Here is a 17,102-nt window from a genome sequence, read left to right on the forward strand (position 1 = left end):
GAGGCAACAGATACTGACTTTTTATTTCATTATTTTATGAATTAGCATTTGCAATTAGAATTTCTCAACTGCTCATGGGTGAAGAATGTACAAATGCAGTGGGTTAGGTTAATGTGATAAAGTTTAGCATCAACTCATTTGTTAAAAACACCAATCAATCTGAGAGAAAAGGCAGCCTAGATTGCAAAGGTGGCAGGTTTGTTAGTATAGCCACTCCAAGACAGAGCACTGCTGGTTATACAGCTGGGTTTAAAAAATACCTAGGAAAAAAAAAACCTACTGAGGGTGGTAATCCTTTGTTCCTCACGGGCTCCCAGCAGCTGTGGAAATGCTAATAAACATCAGCTTCTATTTCACATCTCTCAGCTGTTTACCATTCACCTCTAGCATGCTGGGAAGAGACCTAATCACTTCACATTTTATATGATCTTAATTTTGTGAGTCACTGTCTCAGCTCTCAGAAGCATTTATTAATACTTCAGATCAAGTGTAGCTTTAAAAGCAGTGGTAACTTAGGATTTCTGACAACAGGTGAGTTGCATTGCAAAGTACTGGCCTGTAAATAGAATCTAAACTAAAATTGATCTCTTATGGAGCTAATGTTTACCATAACTCTGTTGGGAAATTGAGAGAAAAGGAAAGAATTGGTCTCTTAGTAATCCACAAAAATAGTCTTTAATGGAAAATCCTACCACTTTTGGCAATTAAACAAGATTTAAAAGGTAAATATTGCAAGTGATGGTATTCTCAGAAAGAGTACATTTTTAATCTTGTCTATATTTGTCTGTTTTTCAACAGTTCAAGACCTGGCAGGCCCCCTAAGCGTTCTTTGGGAGTGTTGCAGGAAAATGCCCGCCTTCTGCCCCATGCAGTCCCAGGCCTCTTATCGCCAGGACTTATCACTCCGACAGGTAATAAAATCCATCTGATGATCAGCCATATCTCTTGGTACTGCCAAGCATTTGAAATAAACCAATATTGATCTAAGTGCCTTGTCCTTCAGAGCTTTTCAAGCTCTATTAGAGGTTACATTATTGAATTTTTTGAGTGTTCATGAAAACAAATTTTGTTACTTGAGCGACAAATCAAATGGAGGTGATTAAAAAAATTGTCATATTCTTGCAGAAAATCCCTTTCAAGGCCTTATTGTTTGTATGTCTGTATACGTTTGTGTGCTGGGGACAGGAATGGAGGCACTGGCTCAAACAGCATCATCTCAAATTCTCCCATAGGGTGCAGCACTTCTGCATACTTAGACTTAGGTCTCAGTAATGTTCTTTTAGTTTCCAGGGGTTCTGGGCATCCATATATGTTGTCCAAGTTACTACTCTAGGTTAAAAAGTAGACCTAAAATGCATCCTTGGTATAGGAGCCTTAGGATTAAAAAAGAACATGCCAGGTGGTCATTGTCCTGAATGATGTCATAGTGCTTTTAATTGGACACTGTGAAAAACTGGTAAAATTCCAGTGTCATAAATTAGCTTTGAACTTTGGTGAGTCCCTAAAAAAGTAGCTAAGCATATACAAAAACACTTTAAAAATAAGTTCAATGTTTCTATAATTGAATCTTTAAAAATCATTAAAGCTGCTACCTCATAGAAAATGAATTTAATGACAATGAAATCTTTATATATAATCATATGAATGCTAATAAAGCATCTGTTGTGTTCTGTATTCTCATTCCTAAGCATTGTAAAAATATATGAGTAGTGGTCCTTGCCGCACTATAACTGGGGAGAACAGAATGTAAACTAGTAATTGCACTGAAGTGTGATAGAGGCCACAATACGAGTACATACAAGGTGCTCTGATATCCCATAAGTGGAAGCAGCTATATCGATTCGGTAAGTTGGTTAATGCTCAATTAGATGGAAACTTTGAAGCTGTATTTTGTAGGTTGAGCATTGGAAAGACGGAGAATCAGAGGAAGAGCATTCCAGGCAGATAGAAGAGTACAGGTAGAAGAGGAGAGATTTAAGGTAGAAGGCTTATAGGCGATGTGGTTGGAATAGAAAGGGAGGGAAAAGCCAGCTTGTGAAACCAGTTTTTGATTTGCCATGTTAAGCAGTTTAAGTTTTTCCTTGTAGACCACGGGTTTCCAAAGTGTCTTTCAGGACTTCCCTTACTGGCTGACATGGAAGTGAGGAATTACTTCCATGCTCCACACTTCTACCTCAGTTAGAATTTTATATGTTGTCCTTCACATGTGATTTAGTTTTGTTTTGTTTTTGAAGAAACTTCTGTAGGTAAAAGGAACTTCTGTAAGGAACTCAGTAAATGTTCTGAAAACAATTGCCTGGAGGGTAGATAGCAATGAAGGTAATGAAATGAAGGAATGTCAGTTGCTGCAGTTCAAAGGAGAAATACTGAGGGCCTGAAGGCAAATTCAGCAGAATGGAGAAAAGGTTCTGAGTGCTTCAGTAATTAGAGTTAATCACACTAGGTAATTGATTAAATGTAGAGGGTAAGGTGGTGGTCTAGGATTATTCGTGTCTAGCTTGGGTGATAGGCTGGATGATGGTATAATTAACTCAGATAGAAAATTTGAGAAGACACTCAGGCTTTGAGGGGGAAGATAATGAATTTTTTACTTTAAATATTTATAAACAAATGATGATATAAGAGAGTAGCCCTGCACATATAAATGAAGATAGAAGGTATAACAGCACTGGAAATATATCTTGGTATTCAATAAATGATCATCTATTTCTTGCTTCCTGAAGTACATTCCTAGAGCCTAGAAAGGGTACCATGTAAGTTATAAAATCTGTGTCCTGGTTTTGTGGGAACGTACAGATGAAAAAAAAAAAGGATTTTAAAAGTGCCTTGAAGCTAAATCATTTTGAGTAAACATTTGTAGGTTCTTTGTTGAGGAAAAGCTCTAATATATATTAAGTTCCTTTTATGTACTAGCCATCGGTGTTAAGTGTCTTTCTTATATACACTTCATTTAATCTTCATAGCAACCTTGTGGACAATGTCTTCATTTTTAAAGGAAACAATCTGTAGCTCAATGAGTTTAAATTATTTACCTAAGATCACAAAGCAAGTGAGTGGCTGAGCTGAGTTTCTTTTTTAAATTTTATTTATTTTTGTCATACATATTTTTTCATCATCCAGGTATTAGACTCAGTACCCAATAGCAATCTTTTCTGCTCCTCTTCCTCATGCCCCTTCTCAAGTAGATCCTAGTGTCTGTTGTTTCTTTCCTTGTGTTTGTAAGTTATTATTATTTAGCTCCCACTTACAAGTGAGAATATGTAGTATTTGGTTTTCTATTCCTGCATTAGTTTGCTAAGGATAATAGTCTTCAGCTCCATCCATGTTCCTACAAAATACATAATCTCATTCTTTTTTATGGCTGCATAGTAGTCCGTGGTATACATATTTTCTTTATCCAATCTGTCATTGATGGGTGGTTAGGTTGATTCTGTGTCTTTGCTATCGTTAATAGTGCTGCAATTAACATTTATGTGCATGTTTCTTTATCATAGAATAATATATCTTTCTCAGGGTATATAAACCCAAAAATAGGATTGTTGGGTGGTAGTTCTGCTTTTAACTGAGAAATTGCCATACTGCTTTTGACAATGGTTGAATTAATTGATGCTCCCACAAACAGTGTATAAGTGTTCCCTTTTCTCTGCAAACTCATCAGCACGTTACTTTTTGACTTTTTAGCAATAGCCATTCTGACTGGTGAGAGAGAGTATTTCATTGTGGTTTTGATTTACCACAAATCTAATGATCACAAAATCTAATGATACCATAAAATGTAATGATCAGTGATATTTAGCTTTTCTTCGTATGCTTGTTGGCTGCATGTACATCTCCATTTGAAAAATGTCTGTTCATGTCCTTTGCCTACTTTTTAATGGAGTTGTTTTTCTCCAGTAAATTTGTTTAAGTTTCTTACAGATGCTGGATACTAGACCTTTGTCAGATGCATGGTTTGCAAGTATTTTCTTTCATTTTGTAGGTTGTCTGTCTACTCTGTTGATAGTTTCTTTTGCTCTGCAGAAGCCCTTAAGTTTAATTAGATCCCACTTGTCAATTTTTGCTTTGGATGTGATTGCTTTTGGTGTCTTTGTCATGAAATCTTTGCCCATTCTTATGTCTAGAATAGTATTGCCTGAGTTGTCTTCCAGGGTTTTTATAATTTGGGGTTTTACATTTAAATCTTTAATCCATGTCGATTTGACTTTTGTGTGTGGTATAAGGCAGGCGTCCCCAAACTTTTTACACAGGGGGCCAGTTCACTGTCCCTCAGACTGTTGGAGGGCTGCCACATACTGGCCACATGCTGTGCTCCTCTCACTGACCACCAATGAAAGAGGTGCCCCTTCCTGAAGTGCTGTGGGGGGCCGGATAAATGGCCTCAGGGGGCCGCATGCGGCCCGCGGGCCGGCCGTAGTCTGGGGACGCCTGGTATAAGGGAAGGGTCCAGTTTCAGTCTTTTGCCTATGGCTAGCCAGTTATCTCAGTACCACTGATTGACTAGAGAATGTTTCCCCTATTTCTTGTCTTTGTCTGCTTTGTTGAAGATCAGATGGTCATAGATGCATAGCGTTATTTCTGGGTGCTTCATTCTGTTCCATTGGTCTGCATGCCTGATTTTGTATGAATACATTGCTGTTTTGATCACTGTAGTGATGTAGTGTGGTTTGAAGTTGGGTAACATGATGCCTCCAGCTTTGTTCTTTTAGCTTAGGATTTCCTTGGCTATTTGGGCTCTTTTTTGATTCCATATAAATTTTAAAATAGGTTTTTCTAGTTCTGTGAAAAATGCCATTGGTAGTTTGATAGGAATAGCATTAAATCTGTAAATTGCTTTGGACACATGACCATTTTAATGTTATTGATTCTTCCTATCCATGAGCATGGAATGTTTTTCAATTTGCTTATATCTTCTCTGATTTCTTTGAGCAGTGTTTTGTAATTCTCATCATAGGGATTTTTTGCCTCCCTGCTTAGATGTATTCCTAAGTATTTTATTATTTTTATGACAATTGTGAATGGGATTGCCTTTCTTATTTGGCTCTCAGTTTGGCTGTTATTGGTGTATAGGAATGCTAGTGAGTTCTGTATATTAGTTTTGTATCCTGCAACTTTTCTGAAGTTGTTTATCAGCTGGGACTATGGGGTTTTTTAGATACAGAATCATGTCACCTGCAAACAGAGATATGTTGACTTTTTTCTTCGTACTGGGATGCCCTTTATTTCTTTTACTTGACCCATTGCTCTGGCCAGGCTTCCAATAATATGCTGAATAGAAGTGTTCATAAAGGCCATCTTTATCTTGTTCCAGTTTTCAAGAGGAATGCTTTCAGCCTTTGCTCATTCAGTATAATGTTGGCTGTGGGTTTATCATAGATGGCTCTTATTATTTTAAGGTATGTTCCTTTAATGCCTAGTTTATTGAAAGTTTTTAACATGAAGTTGTGTTCAAGTTTTTCAAAAACCTGTTCTGCATCCGTTATAATAACCATGTGGTTTTTGTCTTTAGTTCTGTTTATGTGATGAATCACATCTGTTGATTTGAATATGTTGAACCAACCTTACATCCCCAGGATGAAGCCTACTTGATCTTGCTGAATTCAATTTGCAAGTGTTTTGTTTTGAAATTTTGCATTGATGTTCATGAAGGGTATTGGCCCAAAGTTTTCTTTTTTTGTTGTGTCTCTTCCAGGCTTTATTATCAAGATGATGATGGCTCATAGAATGAGTTAGGGAGGAGTCCCTCCTCTTTAATTTTCTGGAATAGTTTCAGTAGGAATGATGCCAGCTCTTCTTTATACATCTGGTAAAATTCAGCTATGGATCCAACAGGTCCGAGGTTTGTTTTGGTTAGGAGGTTATTTATTATGGATTCAATTTTGGAGTACGTTATTCGTCTGTTCGCAAAACCAATTTCTTCCTGGCCCAGTCTTGAGATGGTATATATGTCCAGGAATTTATCCATCTCTTGTTGGTTTTTAAATTTTGTGTGTGTAGAGATGTTCATAGTAGTTTCTGATGGGTGTTTCTATTTCTGTGGTGTCTGTAGTAAAATTCCCATCATTACTTCTAATTGCATTTATTTGGAACTTCTCTCTTTTTTCCTTATTAGTCTAGCCAGTGGATTATATGTTTTATTAATTATTTAAAAAAAACCAACTCCTGGATTTGTTTATCTTTCAAAAGTATTTTTTTTTGTTGTTGTTTCTCCATTACCTTCAGTTCAGCTCTCATTTTTGTTATTTCCTATTTTCTACTAGCCTTGGGTTTGATTTGTTCCTGCGTCTCTAATTATATCAGTTGTGAAGTTAGGTAGTTAATTTGAGATCTCTCTAACTTTTTTTATGTTTATGTTCAGTGGTATGAAGTTTCCTCTTAGCATTGCCTTAGCTGTGTCCCAGAATCTGGCGTATGTTGTGTCTTTGTTCTCTTCATTTTCAAAGGACTTTTTGATTTCTGTCTTAATTTCATTATTTATCCAAAGGTCATTCAAGAGCATGTTGCTTAATTCCCATGTAATTGTATGGTTTTGAACCATTTTTTATAATCTTCACTTCTGTTTTTATTGTGCCGTGATCCCAGAGTGTGTTTTGTATGATCGTGATTCTTTAAAAATTTGTTGAGAATTGTTTTATGTCTAATTATGTGGTTGATTTTAGAGTATGTGCCATGTGGTAGTGAGAAGAATGTATATTCTGTTGTTTTGGGGTGGAGAGTTAATGTAAAGGTCTATCAGACCCATTTGGTCAAATGTTGAAATAAGGTCTTGAATATCTTTGTTCATTTTCTGCCTCAGTGATTTGCCTAATACTTTCAATGGAGGGTTGAAGTCTCCCACTATTCTTGTGTGGGAATCTATGTCTCTTTGTAGGTCTCTAAGAATTTGTTCTATGAATCTGGATGCTCCTGTGTTGAATGAATACATGTTTAGGATAGTCACGTCTTCTTGTTGAATTGAACACTTTACCATTATGTAATGCCCCTTTAAAAAAATATTTATTGGTCGGAAATCTGTTTTGTCTGAAATTAGGAGTGCAACTCCTGCTTTTTCCTGTTTTCCATTTGCTTGGTAGGTTTTTCTCCATCCCTTTATTTTGAGCCTAGCATGTCATTAATTGTGAGATGGGTATCTTGAAGACAGCATGCCTTTAGGTCTTGGCTTTTGTCCAGCTTGCCACTACAAGCCTTTTAAGTGGGTCATTCAGCCCATTTACATTTAAGGTTAGTATTGATATGTATGGATTTGATCCTGTCATTGTGCTATTAGCTTGTTATTATGTAGACTCGTTTGTGTGGTTGCTTTAGGGTGACACTGATCTGTGTGTTTAAGTGTGTTTTTGTATTAGCTGGCAGTGTTCTTCCCTCTATTTGCTTAGTGCTCCTTTCAAGATCTTTTGTAAGCCAGATCTAGTGGTAAGGAATTCCTTCAACATTTTCTAATCTGAAAAGGATCTTATTTCTCCTTTATTTAGGAAGCTACGTTTGGCTGAATGTAGAATTATTATTTAAAAATGTTTTTCTCAAAGAATGTAGAATATAGGCTCCCAATTTCTTCTGGCTTATGGGGTTCCAGCTAAGAGATCTGCTGTTAGGCTGATAGGGTTACCTTTGTAGGTGACCAGTTCGTTCTTTCCAGCTACCTTTACCATTTTTACTTTCATTTTGACCTTGGAAAATCTGATGATTATATGCCTTGGGGATGAACTTGTGTAGAATCTTGCAGTAGTTCTCCGTATTTCCTGAATTTGACTGTTGACCTCTCTAGCAAGTTTGAAGAAGTGTTCATGGATGACATTCTGAAATACATTTTTCAAGTTACTCATACTGTCACACTCCTTGGATTGAAGCTTTGTTTTACTTCTGGCAACTTGACTTTACCACCAAGTGAGCCACTGAGACAAAAATCCTCAGTTTTTAGTTCTTTTCTTGTGCTTAGAACGGGATTATAAAGCTAAACAAGATATTGAGTGAGGAAAGGCATGAGCACATTTGTTAAAGATGCAGACAGTTAAAAAAAATTAATCAAGGGAAGGTGGAGGAATCTGCAGAGTTCTTCAGAAGTTTCTTTCTTGCCGGGCGTGGTGGCTCACGCCTGTAATCCAAGCACTTTGGAGGCCAAGGTGGGCGGATCACCTGAGGTCGGGAGTTCAAGACCAGAAGTTTCTTTCTTTAGTTTATATAAATTTATTTTGTATGCCCAATGATATCTTACTCACCTACATTCAAATGTGTGGAGGAAAAGTAAAATAGTTGGTCTTTTTTCCTCAAGCAGTTGCATGTAAAAAATGCCAGTGAAGAGGGTTAGAATTGCATCAGGCATCATTCTCATCATTCTTAGATTTATTTCAGAATGGTTCTTCAATTTATGTAGCTTGACATGTAAATCACCAAGGATGCAGTATAATATTAGGTGTGCCATATTGCTTTATTTGCATACTATAAAGATAAAAATCTTCTATTTTTGTCTGATTTTATTTTCTTCTGTAATGTGTATTTTTTGTTTTAATCTCAGACATTTATTTTCTTCTTGGTTATACTTTTCTGACATAAGGAAACCTGATCTATTTAAACTCCACTAGTTCAAAATCTGTGATAATTCAGACACTGTGTATGCCAAAGCCTCTGGTATTAGTAAAAATATCTTATTTAGCAAATTAGATGTATGAACAATAAATATATGTGTGTATTAATCTGTGCATGAATGTAATATTGTTAAAATATTTTGGGGTTATTTAGGTGCCTGAAATCACTTTAGTAAGATCTGTTACACAAGTAATCAACATACTAATTAATACTAATTAATCTTTATTCACTAAGGTAGGCCCTTAGGATCTATTCTTGATAATATTGTCAGATATGAATTTAGATATTATATCTATATAACTATAGACACATATAATATTGAAATAGATTTAGAGCTATCTATGCATTCATTCTTTCATTTTACATTTATTTTTTGAACATCTGCTCTGCACCATACAATATAAGAATACATTATAACACTGAAATAAAATTTATTATGTGAGTCAGTTTTCCCAAATTCCACCTAGCCTTTCCCTAGCTGTCCCAAAATGATGACATTAGACTGCATGTTGTCTTTATATATTTGAACTACTGATATTCTCATCTTATATATTTCTATCTCTATTTCTATAATATAATCAATAGCTCAGTTCCTTGATAGCCCATTCTTATAGAATTATCCTATTTTCTAATATTTTCTGTAAAATCTTTTGTGATATGCAGGGAGAAAAGAAGAGGGAATATTATATACATCCTTCTCTGTATCTCTGCAGAAGTGCTAATATCCCTGGATCACACTGACTGGATGGATTTGTTGTTTGTGCCTTTGAATTTCCCAAAAGATGATGGCTTCCCTTTCCTTAGCTTATGAAGCATTTCTAATAGACAGATGTGAAATTTGGCCTGAGAGAGATTTAAAGTGACAGCTTACAGGGAAGTAATAAAGTGCCTCAGAAGAAATTTCTGTAGTGTTCATTCCTTAAAAGATTCTTAAGCTGGTTTGTTTATTCTGGCTATATCATGGCAAAAAAAAAATTTTAAGACTGTCAGATGCCATTCCAGTCTTTGGGTAACTGAGCCTATGAAGATTCAATTCAGCAATAGTACCTACAACACTCAACTCAGGATTAACAAAGCCAGAAGTAGAATTATACCTATTGTTGGCAGTGTGTATTCAATCTCATAGTGTGATATAAGGCCAATTAGCTTCATAGCATAATTGGTATCAGTGTCCCTCTCTTTTAATCATGCATTTCAAATTTTCACTCATTTGGTTTGAATGCTAAGAAGTGGTCATAAAGAGATGTCCTAGGACATTCTCAGTGAAAAAAAAAAAAAAAAAAAAAAAGATCAAGTCCTCATTCTAGAAAACATATTAACCTTTTTGATGGTTTTCTTAAAACAAATATATATATATATATATATATATATATATATGTATGTATTTTTTTTTGTGGTAAAAAAGAGTTTGACACAAGGACAGCCACACAGTAGATGAAGTTATTACTCAAATCAGTCACTAGAGGCTTGTAGGTTAGGGTTTTTTGGACAATTTGGTGGGTAGGGGACTAAATAATGGATGCTGCTGATTGGTTGAGGAATAAAATCATAGGGGTGTGGAAAATGGTTCTCATGTGCTGAGCTGGCCTCTGGATGACAGAACAAGTTGAATCCCGAGTCATGGATCTGGTTGGAGTAAGGCTGAAAAAAAATCTCAGAAAACCAACCTTAGATTCTACTACAGTGATGTTATTTATAGGAACAATTGGGGAAGTCACAAATCTTCTGACTTCAGGCCACATGTCTTCTGATCAGTATTGGGTTAGAAAAACTACACCTTGTAGTATAGTTTGAAGTCAGGTAGCATGATGCCTCTGGCATTGTTCCCTTTGCTTAGGATTGTCCTGGCTATGCGGGCTCTCTTTTGGTTCCATATGAAGTTTAAGGTGGTTTTTTCCAGTTCTGTGAAGAAGGTCAATGGTAGCTTGATGGGGATAGCATTGAATCTATAAATTACTTTGGAAAATATGGCCATTTTCACAATATTGATTCTTCCTAACCAGGAGTGGAATGTTTTTCCATCTGTTTGTTTCCCCTCTTATTTCTTTGAGCAGTGGTTTGTAGTTCTCCTTGAAGAGGTCCTTCACATCCTTTGTTAGTTGTATTATTATGTCCTTTTTTCTCTTTGTAGCAAATGTGAATGGGAGTTTGCTCATGGTGTGGCTCTCTGTTTGTCTGTTATTGGTGTATAGGAATGCGTGTGATTTCTGCACATCGATTTTGTATGTTGAATCTTCGTTGAAGTTGCTTATCAGCTTAAGGAGATTTTATGCTGAGACGATGTGGTCTTCTAAATATACAATCATATCATCTGCAAATAGAGACAATTTGACTTTCTCTTTTCCTAATTGAATATTCTTTATTTCTTTTTCTTGCCTGATTGCTCTGGCTAGAACTTCCAATACTATATTGAATAGGAGTGGTGAGAGAGGGCATCCTTTTCTAGTGCCAGTTTTCAAAGAGAATGCTTCCAGTGTTTTTACTGTTCAGTATGATATTGGCTGTGGGTTTGTCATAAATAGCTTTCATTATTTTGAGATACATTCCATTGATATCTAGTTTATTCAGAGTATGCAACAATCCTGCAAGATCTGCACATGTACCCCAGAATTTAGAGTCCAAAAAAAAAAAAAAAAGAAAAACTACACCTATATTTTATCAGTCCCCTCCCATAATCCCAATCTTGTTGCCTTACATTAGTTTTACAAAGGCTGTTTCATCCCCAGAACAGGGAAGGGACTAGTTTTAGGGAGGGACTAATAACATCCTTACTTCAAAGTTAAACTATAAATTCCTCCCAAATTTAGTTTAGCCTGTGCCCAGGAATGACCAAAGACATCTTGGAGGTTAGAAGCAAGATGGAGTCAACTACATCAGATTTTTTTTTACTGTCATAATTTTGCAAAGGCAATTTCAATTTCCCTCTTTCAGTTTCAGCACACCTCTATCCTGAGTTCTGAGCTAGGGAGACCGGAAAAAGCTGATGACTGCTGTAACTATTTCTTGCTGACAGGGGGCGTAGTTGGAGTCGGGATTGCTCCTAGGATGAGAGGAATGAAAGCATTTAAGCAGTTTTACCGTGCCTAAAAACGTATCTTTTCCTAAGACTATCTTTGGGTTTGTTAAGGGCAATATTGTAAAGTATGCTTCGTATCATATAAACAGTATATGGTGTTTTTTTATGTCATTGCATTTTATTTTTTGTGTGCTCACGAAGAACAATTGGCCTAATAAGAGCTAGATTTTGAATTGCTAATATTTCTAATGGAGATTTTAGACTGACATGCATTTGCAGATTCTTTACTAAAGAAAAGCTTAAATACATCAGCTTAATAATTAGAACTTTATTAGCTGAATCTGGGTTTCCCAAACACAAATTTTTGTATTAATATGTCTGTCAGTGCTCTTTTTTTTATATGTAGCATATTTTTTTTTAACTTAAAAATGTTTCCCCCCAGTTTTTTAGGCTCCTGCCAATATTTGTCCTGCATGGCTGGCTCATAGGGCAGAATCCATTGCTTATTTCTGTAGGTGGAGAGGAGAAATTTAAGCCAACCTATAAGATATTGGTGATGGTGATGCTGATGGTGATGATGTTGGTAATGATGATGATTACATATGATAATAATCTCTATAGTGCTTTACAAAACATCCCCACATCTTTAATGTGTGTATATGTATATGCATGTAGCTCTATTTTATAAAGAACTATTTTCAATTCTTTCTCGTTTGATCCTCTCAGCAGTCTTGTGAGGTTAGCACTATTAGTGTTCCTGATTAACAAATGAGTTTATAAGAAGCTCAGTGACTTACCCTAATCTCAGAGACAATATAGATTACAGCCAGAATTTAAAAGACTAGGTTTTTTTAATCTTATCATAAACATCATACGTTTCCAAATATGCTGAACGATCTCTGACAAAAGCAAACCAAAACCCTGGTATTAAAAATCGAACCTCTGAAACTTCAGGATGATATTGGAACCAATTAAGTTAAAGGTAAGGGATCAGATGTTTGGTGTTTCAGAAATAGGAAATCCCTGGGATAATCTGTCTGTCTGTTGTTGATTATAAAACTTCAATAAAATAAAACACTTTACTTCTCTTTTTTTGCTAATTCTTTTAGTAGTTTACAGTGTGGGACAGCTAGTAGAAAAACAGTTGACAATTATTGTTATTATTAGTTGTGGCTATAATTTTTCCCTCTAAGAAGTATGCACAATCTTCTGAATGACTACAACTTACTTTGTGTGTAGAGAAAGGGAACAGTTATAAATTATTTCTCGTGACAATTCCTGAGTGAATTACTTTGATATATATGGCTAATGAATTAATATGATTAAGTTAATGAGAAATTCAAGTGTTGCCAAACTCCACTACTCTGACTGTAATGCTGCTCCACATTTGCAGTTTTAGCTTCCCCCTGTGTTGAGAGGATCACTGATGCCTACACACTGTCATTGTGATAAATGATGTATCCCACAGTGCCCTGCTTTCCATCTGGTCCATCCTCAAACCATCCCCAAATGAGAGATCTCTTACAAAAATTACATAGTCACAAGCCAAGTCTATTGAATTATAAAAAGATATTTCCATCTCTAGGGCCCACCCTTCAACTACATTTTCCCCATAATACACAAATTACACGAAATAAAATACATAACTTTTCACCTACTACTTGTGTTACTCTTTTAGTGTCTGCTCGTTTTTTTCTGGCATGCTTTTCTTTTCCAGGGCAGAAAGAGAACATTTACATAGCACAATAAAGCTTTCCATTGTATAATATGCCTGACAAATGATAAGCTGCCTTGTCATTACTTTATTTTATTGGATAGAGTGGATGGCTGTACTAAAATAACCCATTATACCAATGCATGCAGTTTATCAAAAGATAAACACATTATTTTAGAATGTATACTTCTTAAGCAACATACACTTTATCAATCATCCAAGGGATCCTGCAGAGCAAAATACAGTGTCTATCATTTCCTATTGAAGAATTAAAGACTAATACAATTTAGCATCTACAAGCATCACCTACATATTGTGACCAAAACTGAGTAACAAAATGTACCCTTGGCACCAAGAACTCACCTTTTAGAAATTGATAGACAATAAGGTAATCTGCCATTTTAATCAACCAAAGGCTGGGAAACTGGGATTGATTACTGTGGTTGTAGTGGTGAAAATGTTTTTTGTGACTTCTTTGCTCCCCGTCTTGCAGTGTATAAACTCTAGATCATGTTTTGAACAATTTGCAGTTTATGTTCAATGTAGGAGAAATTCTGAGAGTTCTGAAAATGGTAGTTTGTAGTTACACATTCATACATATGCCTGAGTCAATGTAGACACTGCCCAAATGTAGAGATTAAAAATGTTATTAATACATGCTTTTGTTTTCCCAGAGTGCTCTTATTTAACTCTTAATGTAAACCTGAAAGTGTCAGGTGAGAATACTTTTTGAAGCACTCCGTTAGATTGGCAGGAGCCAAAAAAATTGGGGGGAGACATTTTTAAGTTACAATAAATATGCTACATATAGAAAAAAGAGCACTGACAGACATATTAAAACAAAAATTTGTTTCTGGGAAATTCAGATTCAGCTAATATAATAAATAAAGTTCTAGCAAGCACTCTGTTTGCTATCTGGGTTAGCATATCATACTTTCTACATGATTAGTAGAAATGAAAATTAGAATTCCAAGACTAAATGACAACATAAAAAAGGACAGTTACACTCTGACTTAATTTTATCTTTTTTTCTGAATTCTCAACAGTAATGATGTTTCCTTTCTCAGTAGTGTTACTTGCATAATCCAGGGACCAACAGAGAAGAAATATATTTTTAATAATATAGAAAACCCTTTCTTCCTTGCACTTTATTTGACAATACATGAAGTTATATAAACAATTGTAATAAGAGTAACTGAAGTGGGTCATGGTAGATAGCAGTGAATATTAAATTGAAGTGAGGATAAGAAGGGAGAGCGATTTTCTCATATAGCATCCATTTCATATGAAATGAAATGGACCAATTGATAATAATCAGTTGATAGATGTCTGCCTATCTAGAATTATTTCAGAAGACTGAGTAAGGTCTTTGTTAACAACTGCATTCTTTAAAAAATGTTTTCCTGATGTGTAATTGACATGGAATAAGCTGTACATAGAAAGTACAATTTGAGAATTTTGGTCTGATGCACATGTATGAAACCACCACCACAATCAAAATAGTGAGCACACTCATTTTCTCAACTTTTCTATTACCACACCCCTCCTTCCCTGTATGCCTCCCAGGTAACCACTGGTCTGTGTTTTTCACTGTATATTCGTTTATATTTTCCAACATTTTATAGAAAGAGATTATGTAAAGAATGTACTATTTTTTGTCTGATTTCTTTCACTTAGCATTTTATTGAGATTCCAAATTGTTGTATATATCAAGATTTAATTGCAGTAAGTACTCCATGGTATGAATATATCACAATTTGTTTATACATTTCACTCTTTCAGACATTGGGGTTATTTCCCAGTTTTTAGCTATTGTGAATGGCACTGCTTTAAGGCTTCATGTACACATTTTGTGTGGATATATGTTTTCATTTACCTTGATTAAAAATAGAAATGGAATTGCTGGGTTGTATGGTGAGTGTATGTTTATGTGTATAGCAAACGTTAAAACTATTTTCCAACGTCGTGTCATTTTGCCTTCCCATCAGCTGTGTGTGATTGTTCATATCATTGCCAACACTTACTGTAACCAGTCTTTGAAATATATTTTCAACAGTATGTCCCACCTGAATTCAAACATTTCACCAACATACTCTCTGCTGTCTCGAAGTATATTTTTGAAGTAAAGTAAGTCATACTTTGTTTAATCATGACTTAGTATAAATTTGTATCTAGTTCTGCTTAAATACAGGTTTATAGTCTAGGAGGAATAGAAACTGAGGACCAGAGTGAAGGGCATATTATTTGGGGAAGATCAGTAGTTTGGCATTTTACATCATCATGGACCTTGACATTGTGAAGAGGAACTAAAAGAGGAGGAGAGAGGAGCATAGAAAAAGTGGAAAGGTGACCCAAACAAAGTCTTACTACTTTTCAGTCTTGCCTAGAGTCAGTCTAATGTAGAAAACAAATATTTGCAGACTAAAAGTTTGTATCATACTATTTATGACGTTGTCATTTTCACACAGTTGACTTTTTGATCTGGATCACACTTAAAGCTAAAAAAGATATCCTTTGGAAGGAAAAAGCAATTTCCTGCAAGGCCAAAGAAGAAAAATAATTTTTCTTGTATCTGTGGTAAGAGCAATATGAAAAAAGCATAATTTTTGGGCTTAGGGTACTTTGGCCACAAGAGATAAAAGATTCATGTTTTGTTTCAAAGGAAAAACTCTCAAGATATTACAACTCATTGTAAAAGCATGAGTTGAATTCTTAGCTTAATTAAACTAGTTAGATAAATAGATAAATAAATGGGAAGATATATTACCCTTAATATGTCTGAAATGTGTGATATTTTGTCACAATATTAAAGTAAAATTTCAGTTTGAAGTCAAAGTTTCTGATATATATTTTAATGAAGAATACGATTTATAGAAGTAAATCCTTTATCTTCAGAGTATAACCACTATGCTTCATACTTTTTAAAAATTGGGACCCAAGCTGATATTTTGTTTCTGTAGACAATTCTTTTCAATTTTTTACTATATTACACTTGTACATATTTATGAAGTACATGTGAAATGTTATTACATGTGTAGAATATGTAATGTCCAAGTCAGGGTATTCAACGTATCCATCACCCAAGTTTTTATCATTTCTATGTGTTGGGTACATTTCAGGTCCTATCTTGTAGCTATTTTGAAAAATGCAATACACTAGTGTTAACTACACTCACATAGTCACTTTATTCTGCTATTGAACACTAGAATTTATTCCTTTTTTTCTTTGTTTTTTGAGCAAAGGTCTTTCTTTGTCACACAGGCTACAGTGCAGTGGCATGATCATAGCTCACTGCAACCTGGAATGTCTGGGCTCAAGTGATCTTCTTACCTTGCTTCTGGGGTAGCTAGGATTAGAGGCACACACCATTACACTTGGCTAAATTTTTAAATTCTTTGTAGAGACTGGGTTTCAGTGTATTTTTCATGCTGGTCTCGAACTCCTGGCCTCAAGTGATCCTCCTGCCTCAGCCTCCCAAAGTCCTGGGATTATAGATGTGAGCCATTGCACCTGGCCTTAGAACTTATGCTATTAAACTGTATGATTCCACCTGTTAACCAACCTCTTTTCACCCACCCCCCACCCCCATACTCATACCTCATTCCCAGTCTCTGATATCTATCATTCCACTCTCTACCCCCAGGTGATCAACTTTTTTAGCTCCCTCATATCAGTGAGAACATATGATGTTTGTCTTTCTGTGCCTAGCTTATTTCCCTTAACATAATGACCTCCATTTCCATCCATGTTTCTGCAGATGACATTATTTCATTTTTCCGTATGGTGAAATAG

The 17,102-nt window shown here is 35.4% G+C and overlaps 1 protein-coding gene across 1 annotated transcript in view; it reads left to right on the forward strand.

Moving 5' to 3' along the window:
* The first annotated feature begins 798 nt into the window (after positions 1-798).
* DACH2 (dachshund family transcription factor 2) overlaps positions 799-17,102 on the forward strand; it is a 263,525-nt gene continuing 247,221 nt past the window's right edge. The window contains exon 1 of the mRNA XM_074391534.1: positions 799-911. The gene's annotated coding sequence lies outside the window, so the exon portion shown is untranslated. The remainder of the gene's footprint in view (positions 912-17,102) is intronic.

The sequence above is a fragment of the Saimiri boliviensis genome, chromosome X (assembly GCF_048565385.1).
Source record: "Saimiri boliviensis isolate mSaiBol1 chromosome X, mSaiBol1.pri, whole genome shotgun sequence".
Taxonomy (NCBI): Eukaryota; Metazoa; Chordata; class Mammalia; order Primates; family Cebidae; genus Saimiri; species Saimiri boliviensis.